This window comes from Lepus europaeus, chromosome 15, assembly GCF_033115175.1.
Source record: "Lepus europaeus isolate LE1 chromosome 15, mLepTim1.pri, whole genome shotgun sequence".
In the NCBI taxonomy this organism is placed as follows: domain Eukaryota; kingdom Metazoa; phylum Chordata; class Mammalia; order Lagomorpha; family Leporidae; genus Lepus; species Lepus europaeus.
Window position 1 is genome coordinate 15,888,855 of NC_084841.1, and position 22,148 is coordinate 15,911,002.

The window sequence follows — 22,148 nt, forward strand, 5'->3', positions numbered from 1 at the left end:
AATAATTTTAATAATTTTAATTATTTGTTGAATAGATAATATTCAAATAAAAATCAGTCATTCTTCCTAATGCAAACAATTCAAATTTCTCTCTAGCTAGCCCAACATACATGTGCATATGCATATTCTTTGTTCTTGTTGATATTTCAGTATTTAAATTGTACTTGCAGGAGAATTTCACTTTGAATTTTCTTTTTTTTTAATTTTCATTTTATTTATTTGAAATGCAGAGAGACAAAGACAGATCTTTCATACACTACTCACTCTCCAAATACCTTCAATAGCCAGGGATCAGCCAAGTTGAAGCTAGGAGCTGTGGGGGCCATTGCTGTGGCTTAGTAGGCTACGCCTCTGCCTGCAGCACTGCCATCCCATATTGGTGCCAGTTCATGTACCAGCTGCCCCTCTTCCCATCCAGCTCTCTGCTTATGGCCTGGGAAAGCAGTGGAAGATGGCCCAAGTGCATGTGCCCCTGCACCTACATGGGAAACCTGGAAGAAGCTCCTGGCTCCTGGTTTCAGATCCACCCATCAGCTTTGGCCATTGCAGCCATTTCAGGAGAAAACTAGTGGATGAAGACCTTTCTCTCTTTTTCTCCCTCTTTCTGTCTGCAACTTTACCTCTCAAATAAATAAAAAATAAAATCTTAAAAAAAAAACAAAAAAAGAAACTAGGAGCTATGAACTCAAGTGGGTGACAGTGACCCAACTACATGAGCCATCGCCTTTTGCCTATCAAGATACAAATTTGCATGATGCTGGCATTGTAAGTAGAGCCAGATCTTCAAGACAAACACTCCAATATGGGATGTGAGTGTCCCAAGCAGCATAACTTGTACGAAACACTTTGCTCCTCCCGTGAATTTTGGAGCAGGCACTGAAAATAGAATTTAGCCCAAGGATTGAGAGCTCACTATGGTTAGAATCTTTATATTGATTTTTTAAAATTAAAATTCTCTTGAAAAGCAAGCTTCTTCAGTTTAAAAAAAGAAATAATACATTCATTGGAGACTTTTTCTTCCCTACTCCTAGGGAACCAACCATAGTAAAGGTGAACACAAGTTCCTATGCTATGTTACTGCTATTTGAGCAGCTTCATTTTAGTAAATTATAATACTTTTTAGAATTATGCATCATTCTGGTAAATACTGAATCATAATTCACTAAATTGGAGCATTCAGCAGATAAGCAGCTGGCATATATTTTTCGGTGGTGGAATGCCAAAATATTCCCATTTATCAAAAGAGGAATTCAATGTAACTTCCCCAAAATACATTAAGGAAACTAATTCTCAGCCAACATATAAGTCCTTAAGATTTTTCTTCTTGTTCTCTGCCTATAAGGAATTGTGTTCTAAATTTGGAACTCTATTAAAGCATTTTATATTCAAAACATGCAATATTAGACACTTTATCTCAAAACAAAGCAACAAAGCCCTCCGCACTTCTCTCCCTGGCTGACTGATTGCATTGCGGTAACAAGAGTCTGATTTCAGAATTTATTTTTTTTAGTTGTAAACACCAATGCACTCGGACAAGCCTACCTCTTTTTTTAATCAATAATGCATTATTTTTATTGCAGAACAGCATTCCATAGTATAGTAACAGTAAAGTTCTTTTTAAGCATTTACTCATTGATGGATATTTCAGTTGTTTCCAATTTGTTATTACAGAAAGAAGCTAGTCCTAAAAACACAAATATCATATGTTTTCTCTGATATGTGCTAGTTAATATAGAATGCAAAGAATTACAAACATGAAATTGTCATCTTAAGATTTAATTATTGGGGCCAGCACCGTGGTGCACTAGGTTAATCCTCCGCCTGCAACGCCAGCGTCCCATATGGGCGCCAGTTCTAGTCCCAGCTGTTCCTCTTCCAGTCCAGCTCTCTGCTGTGGCCTGGGAAAGCAATAGAGGATGGCCCAAACGCTTGGGCCCCTGCATGCGCATGGGAGACCAGGAAGAAGCTCCTGGCTCCTGGCTTTGGATTGACGTAGCTCTGGCCATGGCAGCCATTTCCAACAGAAGGAAAACCTTTCTCTCTGTCTCTCTTTCTCAATGTCTGTAATTCTACCTGTCAAATAAATAAAAAAAAAATCTTTAAAAAAAATTTTAAAAATTTTTGATTATTATTTATAGCCCTTGTCTATATCCTGTGTAACTTTTTTTGTACTTTTTACTTGTTAAACAATATCGTTAGTGGTATATTAAGCCTGTGATTATAAAGTAAATTGAAAGTATTGTATTGCAAAAATTAAAGGAAAAAAAGAAAAAAAGGAAGCAGCGGGGATTGAGGGAGGGAGGGAAAGCAGGAGGGAGTAAAATATGGTTATATTCTTATAATTATACCTATGAAATACATGAAATACATTTTTATATTAATTCAAATTTTTAAATGCTGTCATAAACTATATTCAGGTTTTTTTTTTTTTTTTGACAGGCAGAGTGGACAGTGAGAGAAAGACAGAGAGAAAGGTCTTCCTTTTGCCATTGGTTCACCCTCCAATGGCCGCTGTGGCCGGCGTGCTGTGGCCGGCGCACCGCGCTGATCCCAAGGCAGGAGCCAGGTGCTTCTCCTGGTCTCCCATGGGGTGCAGGGCCCAAGGACTTGGGCCATCCTCCACTGCACTCCCTGGCCACAGCAGAGAGCTGGCCTGGAAGAGGGGCAACCAGGACAGGATCGGTTGTCGGACCGGGACTAGAACCTGGTGTGCCGGCGCCGCAAGGCGGAGGATTAGCCTAGTGAGCCGCAGTGCCGGCCTATATTCAGGATTTTTTTTACATTCCTTTTTTGTACTGACAATAAATTAATGAAAATGATTTTCCTCTTTAACTGTTTTCAAAGTATTTCAATAAAAGTCATTTAAAAATCTTATTAACAAAGACAGCTTCTTTTTTTTTTTTTTTGACAGAGTGGATAGTGAGAGAGAGACAGAGAGAAAGGTCTTCCTTTTGCCGTTGGTTCACCCTCCAATGGCCACTGTGGCCAGCGCACCGTGCTGATCCCAAGGCAGGAACCAGGTGCTTCTCCTGGTCTCCCATGGGGTGCAGGGCCCAAGCACTTGGGTCATCCTCCACTGCACTCCCAGGCCATAGCAGAGAGCTGGCCTGGAAGAGGGGCAACCGGGACAGAATCCGGCGCCCGGATCGGGACTAGAACCCGGTGTGCCGGCACTGCAAGGTGGAGGATTAGCCTATTGAGCCGCGGTGCCGGCCAAAGACCGCTTCTTGAATTAGCTAGAAAATAATAAAACCAAGGAGAAAGTTTTCAGAAAGATTTGTTGGTGAAACAGTAAGAGAAGTAAGAACTTCAGTAAACAAGCCAGTGATCACAGCATTCATTCCTGGGGGCAATATTGCTGAAGGGGGCAGTCGCTAGCATAGCCAGTCCTGGGAGAAGCTGAAAACTTGTGCAGAGACGAGAAGCAAGAGAAGAGGGAGACCCTCTGGGGAATGGGCTTTTGAAGATGAACTTTGAGGAAACAATAGACATTTTTATAAAGAGTGCTGTCTGAAATTCTTCCTATGTGTTTTGGGATATAACTCCTTCATTCTTTCTTACAATGGTTTCTGGTGAAGGTCTACAATATTTTTTATGAAGCTTGGAATTGTATTTTCATGTTTTTCTTTGTTATTGCTGCTGGGTTTTTGTTCTAAAGGAATTTGGTCCATGTATGTATCTGTAGTAGGATCTCTTGACAAATGATTCAGATATTTTCAACATGGTCAATTCAATTGTTATTTGAATCTACTGGAGAATCAGCATCAGATATGCTAACAAATAATTTGTAACTAAAATATATGTTAAAGATAGTTGGGAAATAAAGAGCTTTTTTTATGATTTGCAGCAGCAGCCAAATAATACATAAATCCTATAGTGAGATTGACCAGTCCCTCCTCTTCCTGATCCCATGTTAGCCTGTTGTTAAAATATAACTTACAGAACAAACAGAAACCATTAGAGGATAGTGCTACTCTTTGAGCAATTAGAGATTTAGACACAGGCAAAGTTAGAGGAATCTTCTATAGAAGATCTCTTTTTAATTTGTTGTTGTTGTTGTTGTTGTTGTTGTTTGAGAGGCAGAGTTACAGAGAGAGGCAGAGAAAGAGAAAGGTCTTCCATCCACTGGTACTCTCCCCAAATAGCCTCAACTACCACAGCTAGACTAACTGGAAGTCAGGATCCAGGAGTCTCCCCCAAGTCTCCAACCTGGGTGCAGGGTCCCAAGCACTTGGGCCATCTTCCACTGCCTTTCAATGCCATCAGCATAGAGCTGGATCAGGAGAGGAGAAGCCAGGACAAGAACCAGCATCCATATGGAATGAAGTGTTTCAGATGGAGGCTTAGCTTACTTCTCCATAGTGCCACCCCACACCCCAGAGGAGGTCTTTTTAAATAAAATGCAGCCATGGATCACCTGAATTCAACTTTCAGAATAAAGATGTTCATTGAATGAATATCTGATATGTATCAGCCACTGCTTTAATTGCTTGAATGAAACCACAAAACAGACCAAATTTTACATTCATAAAACCTTCCTTCTAATTAAGAGTATGTGAATAAACAATAAACAATTTCAGCAAGAATATATTATACAGTAGATGACGTTGTAACTACAAAGATATGGTACTAGGTAAAGATTAAGAAGGGTGTCCTTTGTGAACTTTAGAAAACTGAAGGAAATGGAGAACACAGCCAGTCTGACACCGTGAGTGTGATCATTGTTATGAGAACACCTAGCAGTTCAGGGCAGGAGACTGTAGAAAAGCACATCACTCAGAACACAGCCTTGTTCACAAGCCTCAGAGTATTGTGCTGTGTGTTAAATCAAGTAGAGGAAGCCATTAACCTTAGGTGGTCTCTGTATCTGAAGCCCTTACATAAACACGCCAAAACTGAACTTGGAGGCACTTAATAAGGAAAAGAGCTTCAGCCAATCACAAACAGCCAACAAGTCAATCAGCTATACAACCAGGGACCACTCATTGAACCTGTCCCAAACCAGACAAATGCACAGGTATAACCAATTAAGCCATTTCTTCCATATTCAGCAGACAAAAATTTGCTACTCAGGCTACTGTAGAAGAGCTTTCTGATTTCAAGACCACCCATTCCCCTTTTGAAAAATTAAGTATATTTGTGGAGTAGGGAGACAGGGAGAGATAGAGAGATAGAGTCCCACCCACCTGTTCACTCGCCAGATACCCACAGTGTCTCCTCCTGAACCAGACCAAAGTTGAAGGCAGGCGCTGTGAACTAAATCCAGTTCTTCCAACTAGGTGGCACTGACCCTATTACTTCAACTGTTACTGCTGCCTCCTAGGGTGCACAATGAGAGGAAGCTGGAATCAGGAGGGGAGCCAGGACAGGAGCCCAGATATGTGTGTATGGGATTTGGGTGTCCCAGCTCACATCTTCATCTGCTAGGCCAAATGTTCACCTCCATTTCCAGTTTTGAGAGTTGTCTGATTCATGATCTATTTTTTGCTCAAATAAACATGATTGAGTTTATTTGTCTCTAATGTTTCTTTTCACATGAGTGACCTTTAGAGGGTTACAGAGAAAAGGGAAAGGAATTTAATGAAGCCTTAGAAAGTTTACTCAGGCTCCTTGTGGAGAAAAGCATAGAAGAAGGCAATTTGTAAGAAGGCGAGGAGGTGGGAGTTATCGCAACGGACAGGATGGAAGATGACAGTTTTTAAGCCTACAAGATGTAGTGGTACATGTTTTCATTTGAGAGGCTAAGGTATGTGCTGACAGACTGGTTGAAGGCATAGGAGAGAAAGAAATGATTTAATGCTGGCCTTAGACTTCAGCATGAGAAATGGGAATACAATCATTGCCAATGATCAAGAGTGAGCAAACTGAAGGAGAAGCAGGTTCCAGGCTTTGGAGTGAGATGTGTATATGTGTTGTGGATGGGGGCTTTTGGTTTCCTTTTGAGTTTCCCATTAGACACCATATTTGAAAGGTTGTGTTGGCTGTTTTATTTGAGTCTAATTTTGATGAAATAATCTGATGTTTATCAGTGTCAAGTATGTAAATCCATTATAAATTTGTATGGAAACCCTGAAGAAGTAAAAACAGATTAAGGAACCTTCAAAATATGAGTCCTGAACCCCTAAAATGATTCTACTTGAGAAAATAAGACAAGAATTGGTAAAACTGAGAAGGAATAACCATTGATACAGACAAAGATTGTCATGTGTTCTGGAAGTAGTGGGAGGTTCAGAAAAAATAAGCGAGCCAATATTATATTTCTCAGGAACACAAAATTTAAAAGTTATTATGCATTTGGCTTAGGAAAGTAATATTTTTGTTAGGAATATGAGCAAAAATATGTTAACAGTTGAATTTTGATTTTTCATTTCAGAGCAGACTCTTGGTTGTTCAAAAGCAAATTCACATCATGGCTGGCTGGCTATGTCACTAGTCATAAACTCAGAAAGAGAGTAGCAGGCATCACTTGCAAGGAGAATGGGGATCAAAGGAATTTCCTCAGCACCCTTTGTACTGTCCCCCATTTCAACTTAGGACTTGAAGGATCCTAAGAAAAAGAAAATACACTAACTTTTGATTGATTGATTTACAGTAGAAGGGGAGAGATGGAGTAGTGTTGCCTTCTGAAAGAGGGGAGGTCACTAGAATAATACAATGTCTGAGGAGTAAAAGGAGGTGTTTTAGTTAACTTGGGCAGCATTAGCAAATTACTATAGAGTAGGTAGCTTAAAAAATAGAAAACTAGCCAATTGAGTTTTTGGTAAGGGCCACATTCTGGTTTTAAGATTGTTGCTTTCTTCATGGATCCTGGTATGATAAAGAGAGGAGGCTCAATTCTCCCTCTTTTTTTAAGAAAACTGATACCATCATGGGGCTTCACGTTCAAGACTCATCAGACCGAATCACTTCCCAAGGTCCTTGCCCCCTATCACCATCACATTGGGGGGTTGGGGTATCGACATTGAAATTTCGATAGAATACAAACATTCCATCAAAAACAGAAGTAATGAACAGAGTCTTAAGTGGCAAGGATCATTGATGTATATATAAGGCCAAAATATTTAAATGTTAATTTTTTATATTCTTATAAATCTCTATTGATACATGTGTTGCAACAGGAAATAAAAAAAAGTCACACTGTAGAATATCAGGGTTACATCTTATGCAAATCATGATTAAATATGCTTATTCCTTTGTGACATTTTAGGTGAGGATTAGAGATACATTCCCCGAACCTGGATGCATGGTGAAAGTTCTCCATCTCTTCTAGACCTGAGTCTAATTAGCAGTATTGCATCTTCCCTACAGGAGGAAATGATGAGTCTGCTTTAGTGATTCCTGCAGCTTTCATGTTCATAACACAGCAATGAAATTAGGGCTGTAGAAAGAATATTCAATGTTGCAAACATGACCACACAATCCTCTAGAAATTTCAGGATGTGCAGTTTGTTTCAGGGATTAGGACAGGAGTTCTAGTCTTACACCTTTGCTACCGTACAGTTAAATGATTCATTGTACATGGAATTATGATAAAACTTGTGGGAAAACACTTGAAACTTTGAGAATAATATTAGAATTAACTGCTTTAATTTTATCTTTCCAAATTGTTTTTATATAATATTCCATGATATTAGAGGTTGTCTGAAATCTCTTTGCAGAAATGAAAATATGCTAGTATCTTGATATGATGAATAAAAAAGTCTAAAATGATATCTGTAGTTCAATAAATGCTTCAGTTGGAAACAGGTATTAAGTAGAAGGATTGATTCTTTAGGCAGTATATCTAAATAACCATATTTGGAAAAATAAGCAACTTTTTGAGAATTACAATGATGTATTAATAAAAATAAGAATAAAACATTTTTCTAATGTTAAATCATCCTTGAAAATAAAACTCTAAAAACTTTATTTTACTTGAATTACATTAACTTTAAAAGGATATTTTACTTAGAGCTGATATACATACTTATATATACACACACGTGTGTGTGTATGTATGTGTGTGTATAGCTACAGATATAAAACTATTAATGACTTACTACAGCATGGTAATATTGAGGAATGTTTGAGCTCTCTTCAACTTTATCATTTAAAAACATGTTTTACATGAATATCTATAACATTTAAGCATAAATAACAACTTTATGTTACTTATAACTACTCTTAGGGTCATCTGTTCATAATTCATGCAAATAGGTTTGTAAATTAACATCACATAGCCTACATAACAAGAAAATCATAGTAATGTACTTTAGCCGCATCCTACACAATTATTTTGCATTGATAAACAAGGCATGTGAAGGAAAATTAAATATCACTAATTTGTTTACAATTGCTTATGAAAAGCAACTTCACTCAAAAACTGAAGTTAGAAATAGTCTTGTTCTTAATGAGATCTTATTAGGATCACTTGTTTACTTGTACTAGTCAAATCTGACCTTTATAATACAGTATTTGTTTAGATCTAGTAGAGATAAATTGAGTGCACCAATTCTAAATTGAAGATCTATTAAGTAATAAGTAGGATGTCGTTTTATAATCACCTTCAGGCTATAAACAACATTTACTACAAATCAAACATGTTGACTTAGAAGGAGTGAATGTAAATTAAAATGGGAAAGATTTTAGAAATGCAGTGAACAAAACGATAATATGTGGTGCTATCAAGGATTTTAAAATATTTCTAATTTCCTTTGATTAAGTGGTGATTATGATTGTGCTCTGGAATATGCAAAGGCATTTCCTGAAATATCTTCAAATAATTTTGGCTTAATAAAAAGCAATATTGAATGCACAGGTCTATCTACATCTTGAAAGAATAACTGGGGCAACCAATCTTTTTCCAAATGCTTTCAGATTTTAATTTGCTATTATAAGTGAGAAAAAAATAAACACCTCTCCTGTGATGTCAAGTGTGTGCCACAGGAGGGGTGTGTGTGTGTGTGTGAGAGGCGTATGTTAATAACATCGCTGCTAATTCCTCTGTAATCCTACTTCATTATCTTATGCAAATAATTCTCTGGAAGGATCAACTTACAAGAAAGAATTAAAAAAAAATCTTGAATGTCATTGATGTAGGATGATATGTTAGCAACTTGAAAAGGAACACTTTATTAACAATAATTATAGGGAACTCTTCAAGTTCCTTTGTAAAATTGTAACATATTTCAGGAAAACAATGTAAAGAGACTAGAGGAATGATGTAATGATATTTGGATTTTTTAATTAAAAATAATTGTAAAAATATAGGAATAAAAGTGTTCATGTCTGATATTAGAAATGCTCGGGGACAGGAGCATCTTTTGGATCTGCCACACAGGTGCAGGTGCCCAAGCACTTGGGCCATCTCCTGCTGTGCTCCTGGGTGCATTAGCAGGGAGCTGGATCAGAGACAGAGCAACCAGGTCTTGAACTGGTACAGATATGGGATGCTGGCGCCACAGGCAGTGGCTTTACCTACTATGCCACAGCACAGAGCCCCATAGCATGCTCTCTATAATGGTATTGAGATGTTTCAGTTTGGAGAAAATCAGGTCACCCTCTTTTATTCTAAAGCATAAATATATGTGACTTCCCATCTCTATTCCTGTAGATGTTTTTGGAAGAATCCATGAAATTCTGAAGCAGTAATGAATATCTCTGTATCAATGTGTTTATTAAGGAGATTTTTCTTTGTTGAAATAACTTCCTTTTTGCCTCTACTTCTTCCTTTTGAAATGATTTGATGCAAATATTAAACCGTGTTCCACTGACTCCTTTAATATCCAGAGATCTACTTTATATAAGTCTAAGCCCTTCTTAGGTATACCCATACCTGTGATATTTTCACCATACATTGTCCTTCCATTCAATAAATGAAGCTAGGGATTCACCATCTCCAGGTCCACATAATTCAGAAACTCAAATTCAGTGTAAGTACAGGTTTATGTGTCTTATCTGCCTTAGTTGAGTTTGAGATCTTTCAAGTCTCCAGAGGAAAGCATTTTAAATCTACCTATCTATCCATCTACTATATTATTTCTACCTGTCTATGATTCTTGAAAACACCAAGATTAAAGGCATAGATGATTCAAGAAAGTATTACAATAGTTGTAGGCAGTAAAAGAGCCTATATTGCAAGACTATTTTAAAACAAATTATCTATAAATGTAATTTATCTGCCATTAAACCAAAGCAGTCATGTCAAATGCACATTCTTGGTTATATATTCAACTAACAACTAAATTCATCTAACAGCCTCCATTATGCCAGACACTGAGCTAGGTGCCGAGGACAGGAGCAGTGCAGGAAACTCGTGTGTTATGAGAAAATGCAGTATTTATCACCATTATGCATATGACAAGAATCTAGTTATTTTATCTCATTTATTTCAATATTACAACAAAATAATAGCATTTGATGGTACCACTATATTGAAAACTTACATTAAGCACTATATTTTTTTCTAGAAAGTATTTAAAATATAAACAAATTTTCTACATTTCACCATTATATGATGGCTACGATGAGCTAAACCTCAATTAGTCATCAACACATAACATTATCACAAAAAAAAGAATGGCACTTTAAAAAATATAGTAATTTCAGCAGTTTACCATGAACTGTCTGATATATACCAAGAGCTCCAAATAAGGAAGATGAGTAATAAAAGAATAGTAACTGATACAATGTGTGAAATTCTAGTCTACATTTATTGATGAAGAAAAAAAATTGAATCTGTCATAGGGTGGAAGATGATAATAATAATCATAAAAATAATGTCATCATTTCCAAAAACAATAATAGTAAATGCTGAAACTTCAAGCTCTTACTGAATTCTTTGTTCTAAGAAAATTACATGGATGATATCACTGCATTATGTACAGGAGCACTTTAGATATATAACTACTTCTACTTCACTGGTATTCAGAGTGAGGCACAGTTGGACTTCAGTGATTTGTCCAAGAAGTAACGTGATTTAAAGCTGTTGAAGCCATGGTATATTCATTCTACAACATTATGTTGGTTGTCTTAGAGGAAAGAAATGAGACACACACACATACAGGGATGGGGGGGGAGAGAGAGAGAGAGAGAGAGACCCCAATATTTATCATCTACAAATTTATCTGGAAGAATTTAAATGACCAGTGCAACATCTTCTGTCTTTTCTGATAAGGCCTATGTATATTCTGAATGTTTCACATTAGAATTCATGGTTGAAATGATACTAATAAGTAGTAAGTTGTTTCTACAGAATGCACAGATCAGATCTAGCCAGCTTATGACTCAGAACATTTGTGAAAAGAAGAAAGAGTATACATTTTTGCAACAGCATTTTTTCTTGAATTTCATTCTTCAATAATGAAATAATTAGCATCTACCTGCTTTGTTGATTTTTCAACTGAACCATCATTCATAAAGCAAATTTATATTTTCATATATAATGTGACAACTACTATGAATTACTACTGTATATCACTAGCTACTTAGCAAGTAGAGAATTGATACAACATCACAGACTTTGAGCAGCAATATTCATGCATTCATGAATTAAAATCTAGAAATAATCCACCACTTTCGCTGCTTAATTTAGCCTAAAGTGTAAGATAAAATGGGAATATTTAATGTTTTATCTACTCAAAGCACACTGTGTATACAAGAAAAGAACATCATTTATTTTCTGTATTTTGTAGAATCCTCCCTAGGGTTTTATAAAATACTTTCAAAAGCATTTATTTGCAAGAAAATTACCTACAACTTGATTCAATTTGTAAGTTATTTTAAAACCCTTCTCAAGAGCTTCCAAGTCATTGATGTTTTAGGAAGGACTAAATAAAATGTAATTAACTCATAGGAGTTCTTCATATTCTCTAGTTAAAAAAGTATAGATTCATAACTTCAGTGCTTTTTTAATTAAAACTTATTTTGTTGAAAGCTGTGTGAGCCCACAATGTTTGTTACTATTTGTATTTGTACAGTGGATATTAACAACTCCTTTAGGAAACAGAAAAAAGCTTCCTGCTCAAAGGGAGGGATGAGAATGAGGGAGTAAACCAGGTGCAAACACAACCAGATGGAAATTATCACCCATTTGCTTGCAATCAGCATTGTAGAAGAAAGGACTCTAAAAACATGAAAAGCTATAGTTTTCTCTTCCTGCTACACAAGGCTAATATTGTATTCCTGCACTTAAATACATATCTCAGCGGGTTTCCAGCTATGAGAGGAAAATTCTGATGATCATACAGAAAAAGAACTATTGAAAAATTTGTACTGAATATCAAGTCTGAATTTCTACCTTTCTCCCATTGGTTTCTGCAGAATAGCCTGGAAAGTGAAATCAGTGCATAAACTCAGAATAAAACACACAAAAAGAAGGTTCAGAACTCTCTCTCTCAGATTAGTGACATCACAGTACAAACTACATCCTTAAACACCAGGTCCAAACTGAATGCAGTGTGCATAGACAGTGCCGTAACTTCACTGTTAGAAGAAAGCCTAGGGCCATCATCATTTATCCATCTCCCTTCCCACAGCGAACTTGGAGAGAAGAAGAATTTTGAGAAAAAAGAACTGTAAAGGGTAAAAAAATTTGCATTCTTCTCCATAATGTATGAGAATATCAAAGCAATTCTGCTCCACATGTTCTTGGTTTTATAGCTTCAGGAATATTGTCCAAAAATATGTGGCATTGTCACCAGCAGATATAACACCTACACCGTGCTCGCTTAAACTGAGTCATTAGTGCCTTTGAAAGTTTAAGAAATCACTTTTATTTAGCCTGCCTTGCTGTTTCTCTGTGGCTCTTTGTAAAGAATTTGAAGCATAAAATATCAATGCTATTTATGGAATAATAGAGATATATTAGAAATGGCCTACAAGGTGTTAGGTTTCATTGAATATCATTAGGTATTCCAAAAAGAGTTAAGAAAGATATTTCACTTAGGCTTTGAGAAAGTATTAATTCCTAAAATCAAAAACATTTAGAATTCTATCATTAGGTATTCCAAAAAGAGTTAAGAAAGATATTTCACTTAGGCTTTGAGAAAGTATTAATTCCTAAAATCAAAAACATTTAGAATTCTAGAAATACGTTAATTTAATACTAATAGATTCTCTACATGGCTGATTAAGGTTGAATTATTATTTGCTTAATAACAAAGTAATTAAATGCCTCAATTTATAAGTTTCACTAATTCCCATGAATAATTTGTCTTTACTGAATAATACTGTTGGAGATGATTCTACTGATGATATCAAATGAGGCAATATAAAAAAAAAACCTAAAGTTAGAACAATGTAAGTACCTATTATTCATGATGAAAATATTAAGATGCTTCTCTAATGTAACAGGAATAGACGTTTTCTTTTTCATGGCAACTTAAAATAATTAGGCTATATCATAGGGCTAAATGCATTTTTGACAAATGCTAGAGGAACCTGAAAATGTGAACTGCTCTGGACCTACGGTGTCAGTCTTGGAAACCTACTGGAAGGAAAGGGATAGAAAGTGGAGAGAGGTGCGGGCATCCTTACACAGTATGCAGCAGGAAGCATCTCCCAGTTCCACCCAAAGATCCCAATCAGGGTACTTCAAATTACAGTGTTTCACTTATGCACTCTCTCTCCCTTAGTGCTCCTCTTGCCTTCAACATCTCTGGCTGTTCATTCAGGAAGGAGCTCAGAAGTCTCTGTGAACTTCCCTAAAATATATCTGAAAGGAATTTGTTAACAGAACATAAAATATTTATTTGGAGAAATTATTTAATATACTACCCTCAACTTATTTTAGAATATTTTACTCTGTGTTGACATTTTAAGACAGTGGGCTAATGAAATTTAAATCTTATCACATCTATATATGTGCTTATATATTTAAATATGTAAATTATATTTTCGTTTCATATTCATGTTCACATACTTACAGAATTTGAAATATTTTATTTTACAAAATGTCAGACACCATCTATTTGTCATAAAATAGGTACATGCAAAGGATATATATTGTGTGGAACAGAAGGGAAGGAGATGCCTCAAAGACCCTCAAAGATCATCCAGACCATGCACCTCTTTGGTTTGCTTCGGAGAGTTTAATTATCAAGAGTTCCACCTGCTGCAGCGAGAAATGATGATGATTCTGGAGGCTCTGTTTTGCACAATGTACTTTCAGTCAGTGCTCAAAGAGAGCAGTCATGTTGAGATGGGCCTGGTCTTTTGAGCAATGAACTCTAGAGAATCTTCCTGATACTTAGAAGCTAAGCCTATTTTTCTTTCCATCTCTACTTCACATGTTTCAAACCCATTTCACAGACTCTTCCACATTCCTCACCATATAAGCTCCCATATGTGTATCCTAGGTTCGTGCAAGTTGGTTTGCTAATTACAGATTGCACTGTATGTTTTATCAAAGAGTTTACAAATGAGTAGTGAAAATTAAGAAGAGGCCAACTTTAATTGTGCATTTGTTGATAGATAACTAGGAGAAACAGAAATGCATGTATAATAAACACCATCCAGAAGATTCATATATATGCAATTGTATGTGAAGATTAAAAAAAAAACTGAAAAATGCAGCCTTTCTAAGAGGGGAATCAGAGTTTAATTTTCAAGAAACCTCAAGAGAAGCCTCAGTCCTACTGAAATGAGGGGCTGATAATTGAGAAAGGAGAGGAGAGAAGTCAGTCCTAACGAAAAAGAATTGGTGTTTGTTTGGAAGGTTTATTGAGATATTTATAATTTTGTTGCTTGTTCAATAGGAAATGCGTAAAACAGAGTATTTTAAGTTGATAAATAAAAAGAGATCAATATCTTTAAGATGTTCATTTGTGTACTATGGAAAATAATTACGTTACAAGCAATCACATCACGTCTTTCCATCTAAGGAAACCAGATATAAATAGGAAAACAAGAGCTCTAACTCAATTACATTTAATACAAGCTGTGCAGTCACCTTGATACCAATCTCCTTACTGAGAAATACAATTGCTGTGCATGTTAAAATATATTACATTCCTCCCAAATTCCTAAGTCATTAAACTCATTTAGTATCCAGTCATATCCATATAACTTTACTCTTACTAAGTTATATTCTCACCCTCTAACAAAGAGGTATGTTGAAAATAGGTTCTTCTGGTAACAAAAGCAGTGCAAACTCAAGTTGAGTTTTGCTAAACATGTGTTAGAATGTAAGTTTTCTGAAAGCAGTGTTTTGTGGTGCTTTATTCATTGATACAGTCTAAGGACTTTAAATAATCTTGCTCACTAGATCATATTCAATGAATATATGTTGAACTAACAAAAATGAAAAGCTCCCTCTGATACAGAAAAGCCTTGTTAATGATTAGCAGTCTCTGATACATAAGAAAGTAAATGTATAAGATTTATTAAAAACAGTGGAGAATGATTTATATTTAATGTGGTCCCTGGATAAATGTCAGGTTCCCACTTACTGTGATTTGCAGGAGATTTCAACATTAAACCTAGTGTTAGAGCCTGGGTTAATAGTGAAGAATGGTTTGGACTTTATTTTTATTATTTTCTTTAAAGATTAATTTCTTCACAGGAACTGCAGAGTTGAGAAGAGAGAAGGGGGTGGGGAGAGCAAGAGAGAGAATCTTCCATCTACTGATTCATTCCCTAAATGAATGGGCTGATGCCAGAAGCATTGAGCTCCACACATGTCTTTCACATGGATGGCAGGGTCCAAAGTACTTGGGCCATCTTCCTCTTCTTTCCCAGGTGCATTATCAGGGAGCTGGATTAGAACTGAAACCAGGCCAGTGCCACAGCTCACTAGGCTAATCCTCCGCCTGCGGCGCTGGCACACAGGGTTCTAGTCCCGGTTGGGGGCCAGTTCTGTCCCGGTTGCTCCTCTTCCAGTCCAGCTCTCTGCTGTGGCCTGGGAGTGCAGTGGAGGATGACCCAAGTGCTTGGGCCCTGTACCCGCATGGGAGACCAGGAGGAAGCACTTGGCTCCTGGCTTCAGATCAGCGCAGTGTGCTGGCTGCAACGTGCTGGCCACAGAGGCCACTTGGGGGGGTGAAAAAGGAAGACCTTTCTCTCTGTCTCTCTCTCTCTCTTTCACTGTCTAACTCTGTCAAAAATTAAAAAAAAAAAAAGAAGAACTGAAACCAGAAAGAAGCCTGGAACTTAATCTGTGTTTCCCATATGCTTGGCAAGAACCCAAGTATTGAGACAACATCTGCAGCCTCATAGGGTATGCATGAGCAGGAAGATGGAATCAGAACTATTGGTGAAGCTTTAACCCATGTGCTCTGAAATGGGTTGTGGATGTCCTGAGTAGCAACTTAATCTGCTATGTCATATCATTCCCCCCTAACTTTTTTTTTAGTGAATGAGCTTGAATAGGGAAATTTCTAGTTCAGAAATAATTCTTAGTGTGGATATAATTAAGAATAAAGTACTGGCTCAACTATCCAACTGTAAGTGTGTGTGTGTGTGTTTTCTCTTGAAAGGGTGTATAAAAAATTTCTAGAGTTCTCTTAATAGATTTTTTAAAATTTTCTACATCAGGGGCGGAGCCAAGATGGCGGATAGTGAGGACGTGCGCTGTAGTTTGGGAAAATAAAGTTTCATAAAAGTGGAATTACTGTAGCCTCAGGAAAAGATTCAAGAAAAAAACGCTTCCGGATCCAGTGGATGTGATACAGAGGACCTACAGGGAGCCCACTGCATGGAAACTCAACCGCGGGAGACCAGCCTCAGAATCTCCCCAGCACTGGAACCAACGGGAGGTAAGACAAAGGTGTCAGAAACCCGAGACGTTGGGGGGGGGGGGGGAAGCAGAGGCCTCTGAGCAAAACAAAGAGCAGGCACCATTTTACATATGTAAAGTGCCTCCAAGGAGTTCACAAACTCAGTAACCTTGGAACGTGGGTGAAACTTGAGAACACATTGAGGGCTGCATAAACTCTTTGTGTGGTCCCAGGGGTAGATCAAACGAATACTCACAGAGGCCAGATTTTAACTACACTCAATTCCACTCACCTGTACCCAATAACTTCCCAACTGATTCAAAAAAAAAAGAGAGAGAGAGAGAGAGAGAGAGCAATCCAGCAAGGAGCAAGGGAGAGAACAATCTGGGTGAGTTGCTTTTTGCACAGCCTTAAACCTGAAGAATCAAGCAGAGCTCTCTGGCCACACCCATCACAGCCTCTAAGGATCCATCAAAGCAGACAGCTCACTCAGAGGCATAGTATAACGAGAAAAAATCACCACAGCCAAAAAAAAAAAAAACAAAAAACATGAATTACCTCCAACATGCCAAACAACAAACATAGAAGCCGAGGTAACAAGAGCAAGGAAGACACTATGATGCCCCCAAATGAACAAGACACTCCAATCCAAGATTATGAAGATGAAGAGATAGAGGAAATGCAAGAAGCGGATCTCAAAAAATTGATAAGAACATTAAGAAGTTCTCAAAAACAAATTCTTGAACTACAGAAATCCTTAATGGACAAGATAGAAAATCTCTCTCGTGAAAATGAAATATTAAGGAGGAATCAAAATGAAATGAAACAACTAGTAGAACAGGAAATTGTGATAGTGACAAAAATCCACAATGAAATGAAGAACTCAATAGATCAAATGACAAACACATTAGAGAGCCTTAAAAACAGAATGGGTGAAGCAGAAGAGAGAATATCGGAATTAGAAGACAGAGAACAGGAAAAGAAACAGTCAAATCAAAGAAAAGAAGAAGAAATCAGAAATCTAAAAAATACTGTCAGGAATCTACAGGATACTATTTAAAAACCCAACATTCGGGTTCTAGGAGTTCCTGAAGGCATGGAGAGGGAGAAAGGATTAGAAGGCCTTTTTAGTGAGATACTAGCAGAAAATTTCCCAGGTTTGGAGAAGGACAGAGGCATCTTAGTACAGGAAGCTTATAGAACCCCTAATAAACATGACCAAAAGAGATCCTCACCACGACATGTTGTAATCAAACTCACCACAGTGAAACACAAAGAAAAGATCCTAAAGTGTGCAAGAGAGAAACGCCAGATTACTCTCAGAGGATCTCCAATTAGACTCACAGCAGACTTCTCATCAGAAACCCTACAAGCTAGGAGAGAATGGCGAGATATAGCCCAGGTACTAAGAGAGAAAAACTGCCAGCCCAGAATATTATATCCTGCAAAGCTCTCATTTGTGAATGAAGGTGAAATAAAGACATTTCACAGCAAACAGAAATTGAAAGAATTTGTCGCCACTCGTCCAGCCCTGCAAAAGATGCTGAAAGATGTGTTACATACAGAAACACAGAAACACGGTAACCAATATGAAAGAAGATAAAGGAAGGAAACCTCACAGCAAAAGATCACAGGAGTCTCAAACTATATATTAGAAAAAAAATCTTTGGCAAATGACAGGGCAAAGTTACTCCTTCTCAATAGTCACATTGAATGTTAATGGCTTGAACTGTCCAGTTAAAAGACACCGATTGGCTGATTGGGTTAAGGAACAAAACCCATCTTTTTGCTGCTTACAAGAAACTCATCTTTCCAACAATGATGCATACAGACTGAAAGTGAAATGCTGGAAAAAGATATACCATGCCAACAGAAATGAAAAAAGAGCGGGCGTAGCCATCTTAATATCAGACAACATAAACTTTACCACAAAAACTGTCAGGAGAGACAAAGAGGGGCACTATTTAATGATTAAGGGATCCATTCAACAGGAAGATATAACGATTATCAATGTATATGCACATAATTACAGGGCACCAGCTTATTTAAAAGACTTGTTAAGGGACTTAAAGGGAGACTTAGACCCCAATACAATAGTACTGGGGGACTTCAATACTCCACTCTCAGAGATAGACAGATCAACAGGACAGAAGATCAACAAGGAGACAGTAGATTTAAATGACACTATAGCCCAAATGGATCTAACAGATATCTACAGAACATTTCACCCTACATCTAAGGACTTTACATTCTTCTTAGCAGTACATGGAACCTTCTCTAGGATTGACCACATACTAGGCCATAAAGCAAGTCTCAGCAAGTTCAAAAGAATTAGAATCATACCATGCAGCTTCTCAGACCACAAAGGAATGAAATTGGAAATTAGAACTCGGGAATCCCTAGAGCACGTGCAAACACATGGAGATTGAACAACATGCTCCTGAATGAACAATGGGTCATAGAAGAAATTAAAAGAGAAATCAAAAATTTTCTGGAAGTAAATGAGGATAACAGCACAACATACCAAAACCTATGGGATACAACAAAAGCAGTGTTAAGAGGAAAGTTTATATCAATAGGTGCCTACATCAAGAAATTGGAGAGGCACCAAATAGATGAGCTTTCAAGTCATCTCAAGGATCTAGAAAATCTGCAGCAAACCAAACCCAAACCCAGTAGAAGAAGGGAAATAATTAAAATCAAAGAAGAAATCAACAGGATTGAATCCAAGAAAACATTACAAAAAATCAGCCAAACAAGGAGCTGGTTTTTTGAAAAAATAAACAAAATTGACACCCCATTGGCCCAACTAACTAAAAAAAGAAGAGAAAAGACCCAAATCAATAGGATCAGAGATGAAAAAGGAAACATAACAACAGACACCACAGAAATAAAAAGAATCATCAGAAATTACTACAAGGACTTGTATGCCAGCAAACAGGGAAATCTATCAGAAATGGACAGATTCTTGGACACATGCAACCTCCCTAAATTGAGCCAGGAAGACATAGAAAACCTAAACAGACCCATAACTGACACAGAATTGAAACAGTAATAAAGGCCCTCCCAACAAAGAAAAGCCCAGGACCAGATGGATTCACTGCTGAGTTCTACCAGACATTTAGAGAAGAACTAACTCCAATTCTTCTCAAACTATTCAGAACAATCGAAAAAGAGGGAATCCTCCCAAATTCTTTCTATGAAGCCAGCATCACCTTAATTCCTAAGCTGGGAAAAGATGCAGCATTGAAAGAGAATTACAGACCCATATCCCTGATGAACATAGATGCAAAAATACTCAATAAAATTCTGGCCAATAGAATGCAACAACACATCAGAAAGATCATCCACCCAGACCAAGTGGGATTATCCCTGGTATGCAGGGATGGTTCAACATTCGCAAAACAATCAACGTGATACACTACATTAACAGACTGCAGAAGAAAAACCATATGATTCTCTCAATAGACGCAGAGAAAGCATTTGATAAAATACAACACCCTTTCATGATGAAAACTCTAAGCAAACTGGGTATGGAAGGAACATTCCTCAATACAATCAAAGCAATATATGAAAAACCCACGGCCAACATCCTATTGAATGGGGAAAAGTTGGAAGCATTTCCGCTGAGATCTGGTACCAGACAGGGATGCCCACTCTCACCACTGCTCTTCAATATAGTTCTGGAAGATCTAGCCAGAGCTATTAGGCAAGAAAAAGAAATTAAAGGGATACAAATTGGGAAGGAAGAACTCAAACTATCCCTCTTTGCAGATGATATGATTCTTTATTTAGGGGACCCAAAGAACTCTACTAAGAGACTACTGGAACTCATCGAAGAGTTTGGCAAAGTAGCAGGATATAAAATCAATGCACAAAAATCAACAGCCTTTGTATACACAGGCAATGCCACGACTGAGGAAGAACTTCTAAGATCAATCCCATTCACAGTAGCTACAAAAACAATCAAATACCTTGGAATAAACTTAACCAAGGATGTTAAAGATCTCTACGATGAAAACTACAAAACCTTAAAGAAAGAAATAGAAGAGGATACCAAAAAATGGAGAAATCTTCCATGCTCATGGACTGGAAGAATCAATATCATCAAAGTGTCTATTCTCCCAAAAGCAATTTATACATTCAATGCAATACCCATCAAGATACCGAAGACCTTCTCAGATCTGGAAAAAATGATGCTGAAATTCATATGGAGACACAGAAGACCTCGAATAGCCAAAGCAATCTTGTACAACAAAAACAAAGCCGGAGGTATCACAATACCAGATTTCAGGTCATACTACAGGGCAGTTGTTATCAAAACAGCATGGTACTGGTACAGAAACAGATGGATAGACCAATGGAACAGAATAGAAACACCAGAAATCAATCAAAACATCTACAGCCAACTTATATTTGATCAAAGATCCAAAACTAATCCCTGGAATAAGGACAGCCTATTCAATAAATGGTGCTGGGAAAATTGGATTTCCACGTGCAAAAGCTTGAAGCAAGACCCATACCTTTCACCTTACACAAAAATTCACTCAACATGGATTAAAGATTTAAATCTACGACCCGAAACCATCAAATTATTAGAGAGCATTGGAGAAACCCTGCAAGATATAGGCACAGGCAAGACTTCTTGGAAAAGACCCCAGGAGCACAGGCAGTCAAAACCAAAATTAACATTTGGGATTGCATCAAATTGAGAAGTTTCTGTACTTCAAAAGAAACAGTCAGGAAAGTGAAGAGGCAACCGACAGAATGGGAAAAATTATTTGCAAACTATACTACAGATAAAGGGTTGATAACCAGAATCTACAAAGAAATCAAGAAAATCCACAACAACAGAACAAACAACCCACTGAAGAGATGGGCCAAGGACCTCAATAGACATTTTTTGAAAGAAGAAATCCAAATGGCCAACAGACACATGAAAAAATGTTCAAGGTCACTAGCAATCTGAGAAATGCAAATCAAAACCACAATGAGGTTTCAACTCACCCTGGTGAGAATGGCTCACATCTAGAAATCTACCATCAATAGATGTTGGAGAGGATGTGGGGAAAAAGGGACACTAACCCACTGTTGGTGGGAATGCAAACTGGTTAAGCCACTATGGAAGTCATTCTGGAGATTCCTCAGAAACCTGAACATCACCCTACCATACAACCCAGCCATCCCACTCCTTGGAATTTACCGAAAGGAAATTAATTTGGCTAATAAAAAAGCCATCTGCACATTAATGTTTATTGCAGCTCAATTCACAATAGCTAAGACCTGGAACCAACCCAAATGCCCATCAACAGTAGACTGGATAAAGAAATTATGGGACATGTACTCCATAGAATACTATACAGCAGTAAGGAACAATGAAACCCAGTCATTTGCAACAAGATGGAGGGATCTGGAAAACATCAAGCTGAGTGAATTAAGCCAGTCCCAAAGAGA